The sequence below is a fragment of the Rousettus aegyptiacus genome, unplaced genomic scaffold (genome assembly GCF_014176215.1).
Source record: "Rousettus aegyptiacus isolate mRouAeg1 unplaced genomic scaffold, mRouAeg1.p scaffold_m13_p_16, whole genome shotgun sequence".
Taxonomy (NCBI): domain Eukaryota; kingdom Metazoa; phylum Chordata; class Mammalia; order Chiroptera; family Pteropodidae; genus Rousettus; species Rousettus aegyptiacus.
This window is the reverse complement of record NW_023416291.1, coordinates 26,012,558-26,022,344: the sequence shown is the minus strand read 5'-3', so window position 1 is coordinate 26,022,344 and position 9,787 is coordinate 26,012,558.

Here is a 9,787-nt window from a genome sequence, read left to right as displayed (position 1 = left end):
TTCATATACATATTGTCTTTTTCTATTCATAAAGTTCTGTTTGGTTCTTTTGTACATCTTGTTTGTGTAGATTCCTTATCTGTTCATTTTTGATGTCCATATTTTCCCTCAGGTCCTGAAATTAATTTATAAGCTCTTTTAAAGTCCTCATCTACTGATTTCAAATATGAATCATCTCAGAATCTGCTTTTATTGTATGAATTCTTTTCTTGAGTATGGGCTGAATTTTATGACTTTTTTATGTGTCAAGTTGTCAAATTATCTTTGATACTGTGAATGATATGTTGTAGGAAATCTGGATTATTTTCTCATTTATAAGTTGTTGATTTTTGTTCCGGATGACAGTTGCATTACTTGCAGACTTTTTTTAACCTGACAGACTTGGCTTTCATTTTTGTTGGTTTTGCTCTCCATTATTTTTATCCCATTTTACCATCTCAGTTTCAGTGAGACTGCCATGCTGTTTTCAGGACCCATCTCCAAAAAAATGGAGAGTTCAACCCAGGTGTTTCCCTTCTCTTAAGGATTACCACACTTTGCGACTCTCTATTCAATGTCTATATATATATATATTTGTCCAGTTATCATTGTATCTTCTCCAGTGTTAAAGCAATAGGCCAAGTCAAATTTCAGTAACTCTGTTACGAATGAAAGGAGAATTCTGTCTGTCTTTATTTTACATACAAAAATGAACATATAGTGTACAATTTACATTCAAAAGAAGTCACCAATTAAACTTCTACCTAGATCAAGAAATAGAACATTTTTACTAATGCATAAATGTGTCCCTAAACCTGTATATCTATTTACAATCTAAATGCCTTCCTCTTCCCTAAATATAATCACTATTCTGATGGTATGATAATTACTCCTTTAATTTTCTTTATAATTTACTGTCTCAATTGACATTGCTAAAGACAGATTTATTTTTGCCTGTTTGTGAACTATATAAATGGAATAATATAGTTAATGTGCTTTCAGGACTGGCTTCCTTAACATTATGTTTAATGAGATTTAGCCATGTCACTGGGATATAACTATAATTTATTCATGTTTGTCCATTTATCTCTTTAACTCACTCAAATCAGTCTTTTTCCATGCCATTTCACCCAAACAGTTCTTGTCAAGGTTGCCTATGACCTTCATTAAGGTTGATCCATTTATCTTTTCAATTTAAAGCACTAGACCCTCTAAACTTGCTCTCCCTTCTTCTCTCCATTTTCAGTGTATTAAGCTCATAGACAAGTCCTTAAACACAGTGTATCCCCAGCAACTAAGAGAATGTGTGTGCAGATCTCTGTTTTGGGGGAACCATGGAACAAATACGTACGTGTACACATACAAAGGCAGTGTGCATATCTACTACAGACATTCTGAGACATGCACATGTCTTCCATTTAACCACCAGACAGCCCTATCAAAAATTTAAAGATTTGGTTCTTTTCTTTAAAATGGATTCTGGGGAGAAAAGGACACAAAAGAGTCTGTCTCTCCTTGACAAAAATTAATCAGGCAATTTCTGGTCATTGGTTCAGCAAAATTTCAGTTTAGACACAAAAGGATTAAAGACTTCAGGGATGAGGGTATTTTTAAACATGTTCACAATTCTGGAACTTTTTACATCTTTTATTGTGGTAGAAAATTGATCATCTGGGAGAGGGCTTAAGTGAAATAAAATCCTTTCTTTTATTGTTAGGAAAGATGTACTTTTTTAATTTCCTTGGATGTTAAGACTATCTTTGAAGTCTTATGTGCTGCAGCATATTTTTGAATCATCCGAAAGGGCCTGTTCTTATTCTCATTCCAGTTATTAGTATGGAAATTGCCACAATTCTGGGATCTCTGTGACATTTCTATATTATAGCCAAACCCAAGGGCCAATTTACTTATTAGTGGCAAGTGAGGGAAGAGACCATAAAGTCAGATAGCTTTATATTAGGCTTGGGATTGGTGCCCAAAATTACCACTTATGTGCAAGAACTATATTCAAAGTCTTGCAGCTATTCTTACTTCTGAAAATTAGGTAACATCACCAATTTCCCTTAAATTACCTAGATAATTTTTTTAAAAAAGTACATTGAGTATATCAGTTATCCTGGTAACTGTTTAAAATTCATTTTGCTGGATAAGAAGAAACTTTTCTTGCTTAAGGCAATTTTGCATGTGCAGTTATGTACTCCTCAGAGCATGTCAAATGAAAAAAAAAAATGACCAGGGTTTCCTCTCTCTTCTGATCCCACTGATTAATATGAATATGCTTTTAAATCCTGGAATAGCTGCAGTTCTGTTGCATAAAATGCATTGCGATATTACGTGTTCCCACTTCATTACAGCATTCAGTACCTTCTGAAGAATATTATGGTACTCTTCTATTAATGTACTAGAGTGCGCATTGTAGTCATGGGACAGCCAAAAAAGCTGGAGAGATGCAATTTGTTTCCACTGCCCATTTGAAATGCCTCTATTTTTATGAACTCAAATTTGACTTACAGGAATGACAGTACCAGATCTGGAACAGGAAGGTCAGGGAATTATTGAGTGATGCAGCCAGCTGATGCATAGGAAGGCAGGCTTTGAACTTGTCAGTCTAAGAAACACTGGCGAAAGACAGTTTGCTCCTTGAGAATAGGTCAAGGACAGAAAAAAAAATCATAACTATAAAGGCTGATCAAAATCTGATTAAATGTAAATAAGTAGAAATTTAAAAACTCCTCTGCCTTCACACCTCCCTTACGCCAGCTTTGCACAGAAGTGCTACTGTGTATCTGTGTGTGTGCATGCACACCAGTGATTATGTTAACTCTGTGGACTTCGTCTGTACAGCAAAACATGACCTTTATGTATATGAAAGGTGACTGAGCAGACAAAATGAACTATTTCATAGCTTTCCCATAGCTCTGCACTGCGGCACTTCCTTCCAAGGAGTTTAATAGGGTCAAAGGGCAAAAAATGTCAAAAGTTAAGTATGAGAATGATAGGTGGTTATCAGTCTGAAACCTAATCTATGCTTCTTCATTACAGAATCCCAGTTTAATTCACAGTGGTAATTAATGTTCCCATCTCAACCATCCTTGCATCTAGGTGTGGCCTTGTGACTCTTGGTCAATAAGAGGTAAACAGATTTAATCCATATGAGGAGTTATATCAGATGTCTAGGCATACTCTTCAAACTGAGATGACTTATTCAGAATATGTGTCCTTTATGAACTCCTACTCTTCTACTTTATTGCCTCAAGCATGAATATGCTACCTGGAGCTCCAGCAGCCACAGTGAAAATATGTTTCAGAGTAAGAATGAAAGTCGTGTGCAAAGAGGCTGGAGGAGAGATGTGGAGGGACCCTAGGTCTTGGGTGAGCAGGTACTGTGTGCTCACGGCTGTCAGTCAATCTCTGCTCCTTTTTGAATGTGAGGGAATAAACAAATACCACTGAGTTTGTTGGTTTTCCTTGTATTACCAGCCAAGTCTAATCCTAAATCATATGTGTTTGAAATAGTTAAAGACATAATGATAAATGCAGGGAAAACTTTAGTTCAGGGGCAGGGGGAGATATGACGTTTATATCATACACTTATATGGCAATTTTGGCACTCCTTTCAGTATTTGAAAGAAATTCAGGTAGTCTTAACTTCATATTTTCTTAAGTGGCTTTTCAAAGAAAAATGTATTTTTTAATGCAAGATTGACTGATTGCATAGACATTTTCCCTCTGTTTTGTGTATGTGCGTATGTGTGCGCGCGCGTGCGCCTGCACGTCAGTGAGGGGAAGGAGCGAGGGAGAAGAGTTATTCTATAGATGTGTTACGGCAAATTGTCAGACTGCATTTTTCTGAAAAATTTAATTGTAAAGTTAAAATCCTGTAATAACTTTTTAAGGACAATTAAGAAACTATAACTGAATGTACAGGGTTCAGATACTAGCTTTGCTCTTAATTAGTATGTTCAAGAATTATGGTATCTTCTCTTACCTGAAATAGATTTCGAGTCGCCAAACAAAATTGTATTTTAGACTTTTCTTCTATTGATTATTTATTCTGTACTTTACTGTACTTTACTCAGGTTTATGATATATGTGCACACATTGAAGTACTTGTCTATAATTGCTTTTGTCATTTGCGCTGCTTCTGTCTTTCATGTGCATATGTTACGAATGTGTATATGCACACACATATGTATGTATGCGCATATATATAGGAATGCTTAAAACGTGGCAAGATGTGTGTGTGTGTATATGTATCTATCTCCCCCATACACAGTTGCATATTTCTACTTTGCAGTGATTTTCTTATCAATACCTTAAACTTAATGGTGCTTAGGCTGCTTCTCAGAGTAAGCCTACCTTTGTGGCATCAGCTGATACCTGAGGCAAAGGGAAACAGTAGCTCCCCTGCCGTTTCCAACCCCTTTCTTCATCTGCAGCACTTACTGTGATCTAACATGCTATGTGTTATGTATTCCTGTTTTTCATTTTTTGCTTCTCCCACTAAGTTATAATATAAATCCCATGGAGGGACCAAGTTTTTTACCCCCTCTCCTTTATTCATTGTTGTATTCCTGACATCTAGAATAATACCTGGTGGTTAGTAAGTATTAAGAAATATTTGTTGATTAGACTAATTCCAGCCACTGGTAAAAATAGTTACTAAGTGAAAAATCCACCAAAGAAATATAGTTTTAGAATTCAGTTCTCTAAAATGTTCAAATTGCCCATTTTAGCAGTGGCATCAGATAATGACATTTTAGAAGGAGTCCTCTTTCTGATGGTGGATTTTTTTGGACATTGTTTACTTTTTGTATTTCCCAAGACATTTTGGAGGTGACTATTATGGGCTTAAAAATATAACATTCCAATAATTTGGGGACTAATAAAATGTAAAGAATATCAGAAAAAATTTACCGGTAGGAAGGAGCCACATTCTAAAATATTATCTTTGACCTTTTGAGATGAGAGATATGGAAGTGATTATAATTTTACTAATTAGGAAACTGAGGGCCATGGCAGTTAAATCATGTGCTCAATATAACTAGGTTATTGGGAGAGCTATTGACCGGAGCCCAGGTTTTCTGCAGGCACAAAGGTGAAACTGGCAGCATATTTGGATCTAGAAGACATGATTGTGTTCTTGACTTAAGAATCTTATGACCTTGAAAAATTATATAACCTTACTTAGTCTCAATATTAATAATATACATTATGGGATAGATGCGGATAAAACATGAAAAACCTTGACATTTATTATTCATGTTTCATACTATTTCCATTACACAATTCTGAGTGTGAATTACTAGTTATTTTCTGAGGTAAAATTAGGTGACATCGTTGGAGAATTTGACAGAATTTTTGGGGATATTATGAATTGCTATTTAAAAAAGAATAAGCTCTTTTAAATATTGTTTTCAGTTTTTTTGATGGTTCAATTTGGGCTAATTTTAATTAAATAAAATTGAATACTATTAAACTAATACTACTAGTACTGCATATTTTTTTAAGTTTATTTTATTAGTTTCAAGTATACAGTACATTGGTTATACATTTATATAGTTTATAAAACAATCACCCTGATTGCTGTTTCTCTCCTCTGGCTCTACACTTAGCCATTACAATAATGCTAACTTCATTCCCTGTGCCATGCTCCCCATCCCCATGAACCTCTATCCACTACTAATTTGTCCTTTTTTTTTTTTAACATTTCACCCCTTTCTCCCAGTCCCTCTGCCTCTTGGCCATCACCATTGTCTTCTATATTCGCTTTCATATCTTGGCTATTGTAAATTGTGCTGCTATGAACATAGGGGTGCATAGATCTTTATGAATTATTGTTTCAGTTTTCTTTAGATAAATACCCAGAAGTGCAATTGTTGAGTCAAAAGGTAAATCCATTTTTAATTTTTTTGAGAAACCTCCACACTGTTTTCCTTAGTGACTGTACCAATTTGCATTTAGTACTGTATATTCTTTAGTGCTATTTAGCATTTAACTTTACTACTCATGTATAGGGTCGTTTTACTCTTTTGAAGTAAAAAAGTCTCTGGAACATATCCTTGTAGAGGACACACGCTACTTAAGCTATAGAACAAAGAACAAAGGATACATTTCATTTCTTTTCCCTTAGAAATCCAATTTCTGAGTTCTTACATTTTATAAAGTTCACTAAGAGTCTTAAGATTAAGAACTGATTTTATGTCAGTGTACTTCACCTTAAAGCCAAAAGCTGTCAACAAATAATTTTGAGCCCTTACTGACAGACTCTCCTACATGCTAAGAATACACAGGAGGGAAGTAGTATTTGATCTCACTGAACTCAGAAGCTTTCGGGTAACTGAATAATTATGTGCCATGTGTTAAGTCTTCTGATAGATCATGTGATGGGAGCAGACAGGGAGGCCCCTCAAAATAGCCATGTTAAGATCAGGCTTTTGGGAGGAAGTGTTTACATATGAGCAGATGTTCCACAGCTGAAGGAGAAAGGTGCTCAGTTCAAATTGCTCAGAAGGGCTCAAGTGCAGTGCAATGCGGGGTTGTGACAGTGACAGCTAGAGTGGCAACTAAACCTTGCCCCTTTTCCTAAACCTTTTTGAGATATCTGAAAGCAAATAATTTTGCAAGGACTTCCAAAATAGCCATTCTGGGAGTTTACAGAATAAATTTTAAATTATTTATCACAGATGAATTATTGGCCAGTAGTTTATAGGATAACATCTTAGAACCTAGAGAGGTAAGGAAACAATTTGCCATCTCTAGAATTCTGCTGGCCTCATATATAAAAAAGATTATTTATTTGAAGGTAGAAATCAAATATTTTTAAGCTAACTTAATGATAAATAGCACTGCTCCTTATACAAATGAATAATCCCTCATTATATGTCAGGTGTCTTTTTGTAAAACTTAAGTGTTTTCTGTAAGTTTATGTAGATATTATATGATGTTTAAAATTTATTTTCATTCATCGAGAATGCTGAATACTTTCAGACTTGTCTTACACAATACTCAAGCATAATCATATTCCCTAAGGACGAATGCTTTTATCCATTCTAATTTAAAACTTCTGAGCCTTGGCATTGCATTAATGGAGACCTAAATGGAAACTGGTTCTCTTAAGAATTAACACATGGTGAGGGCCATAACAGCAATTCTACTTATTACTTTCTCCGGTCTTAAGTTCCGTCTGCCATTTCCATCACAGCAGTTAGTGTTTTCCTTTCCTATTGAACATATAGAAAATTCTTTAAAAATGTGCAGTTCACTCTCTATCCGTCACCCAAGTCTTCATGTGTAGTGAAAGACATTCGCGATTGACTTCAGCGTAGCAGCAGAGACCAGTGAGTGATTATCAGTTCGAAGGGTGTAGAGTTATTCATGTTCCAGCCGTCAATATTCCTCTAGGAAAATTGTCTGTTAGCTAAAAGCTTTAAAGTATTTAACCCATATAGTTTTTAAAAAATCTTTCATTATCTGTGATTTCGAATTTATCTAAAGTCCTTAAAAAATCCCGATTCTGGCAAATATGTATTTTGATACCAGTTCCTTGTCATGTGTGTATGCTTAAAATTATGTCAATGCCATATCATTTGTTAATCTAAATAGTTCTTGAAAATTGATGTGAAATACCTATAATCACTGCGTTTGGGTCATCTGGATTTTAAAGAGTGGGGTTAATGGCCCTCAACATTTTCACTCCGTAAGGTTATTTATTCCAGAGAAGTGGTCTGAGGTGAAATCATTATTACTTAATGCATTTTTCTAGGCTGTAGATGTTATCAGAATAAAATGTTGTTTTAGAACTATAGGAGCATTTATTTTTAAGCACCGAAAGTAGTAATTTTTAAAGAAGTCTTGTCTTGGTGTGATGGAAGATGGAACCTATGTAGAAAGGGAAATTTGACTTAGTTTTGCTCTGGGACATTCTCTTTCATGTGTTTCTACAAAAAGAAATGCAAGGATTGATTTGTGCTGTGTACTGGAACCATTTGGCTGCTTTATTCTGCACAGACTTTAATGTTATCATGTTTAAAGGTTTAATTTGAACAGTTGCACTGCTTGTTAGAATACTTTTACTATTTCATAATTGTGGAAATGAAAATGGTATTCCTGTGAGTTTCTTGTCATTCAGCTTTTCTTGGAAACGTAAATATGCTGAGTTTGGAACTTGAGTCAGGATTTTCTCGGTTTTTAAAGTTGTTTGAAAGTCTTTAGCAAAATATCTTCTCACAGAGGAAAATATATAATATACATTTTTGTCTTCATAGATCATAATAAACTTTTATTGCTTGAATTCAAAAGCAAATATAAAGAATATGATATTTGAAAACATTACCCAATTTCAGTATCAGTCCGTCCTGGGAAGTTACCTGCTTTTATACTGCATTCTCTTTGCTCTATTTATAAGTAACACTAGTATTAATAGTTACCATCGATCATTTCCTGTGAGCCAGACGCTGTGTTAGGCATGTTAAAGACTGCGGTACCACAGTGCGACTCTGACAGCTTCCCACCCAGAGGTGAGACAGACTCCAGAGGTTTTAAAGGCAGTCCCCAAGACTGCCCTGACTTTAGATGCCAACCACAAGTTCAGTACAGGGGGCCCCAGGCCATTCACCCTCTGACCAACTGCCTGCAAATTCAGGTCTTACCATGACCCCCTCAGGTTTGATGATTCACTAAAATGACTGACAGAACTCAGGAAAGCACAACATTTGCAATTAGTTTTATTCTAGAAGATACAAATCAGAATAAGTCAAAAGAAGAGACACATAAGGAAAGGTTTGGGAGGGCTGCAAATGCAGAGCTTCTGTGTACCCTCCCTGTAGAATTAGGGCACGTCAGCCTACTGCCCCCTCCTGTCACATCAGTCTGTGTACCAACAAGAACGTGCCCCTGAGCTTTGGTGTTCGGAGTTTTTATTGAGATTTTCTTATGACAGCAGCACTGGCCATGTCACTGGACTCGGTCTCCAGCTCTCCTTGCCTCCCTAATGGTGGTGAGGCTGATATCACCTGGCTCAAAGCCCCAATCCTCTGTTCATTTGCTTGGTCTTTCTGGGGTGACCAGCCCCCATCCTGAGTTATCTCATTAGTGTAAGTTATTATTCAGGGGCCATCATGAATAACAAGGGCACTACTGTCATTCAGGAAATTCCAAGGATATGGAGGTTTCCTCCCAGCAACTAGGGACAAAGACCAGACGAATTATTATACAACAAATATGGTTTTGAATATTTATAGCAATCTTCAAGATATGCATTTTAATCAGTATATTAAAAAATAAAGTGAGGCTTAAAAAGCACTAGCTCCCAGCATAAGATCACATCACTGTATTGGATTTAGGATTTCAACTCAGATCTCCCTTATTTTAGTGGCCATTAACCTGAAACTTCATAGTCACTCTGTCCTCTGTGACAGCATTTCACCGTCTTAGCTTGATCTTTTCTACGGCCTGGGTGTAAAGAGTCAAAACAACTTCCCTGATGTGCAGCCAGCGAGTGGTGGTGCTGAAACTGGAGCCACGTCCATCTCACCACAGCGGTTACACCTGCAGCCACTCCATGAGAGAGAGAGAATAGATCAGACAGAAATCCCATTTCCACACACTGCTGGGAGACCTTTTCCCAGTACTAAAGAACATGTCGAGATTCCTAAAATGTCACTCAAGAGAAACATCAGATAGCATATTTTCCCCTCTCCTCGGAACTGTAGTTAAAAAACAAAAGACTGATTACTATAAGCTGTAAAATAAGTGTTCTTACGGACTCATGGATTCCTAGATAAAAATTTTTAAAATTGAGAAAATT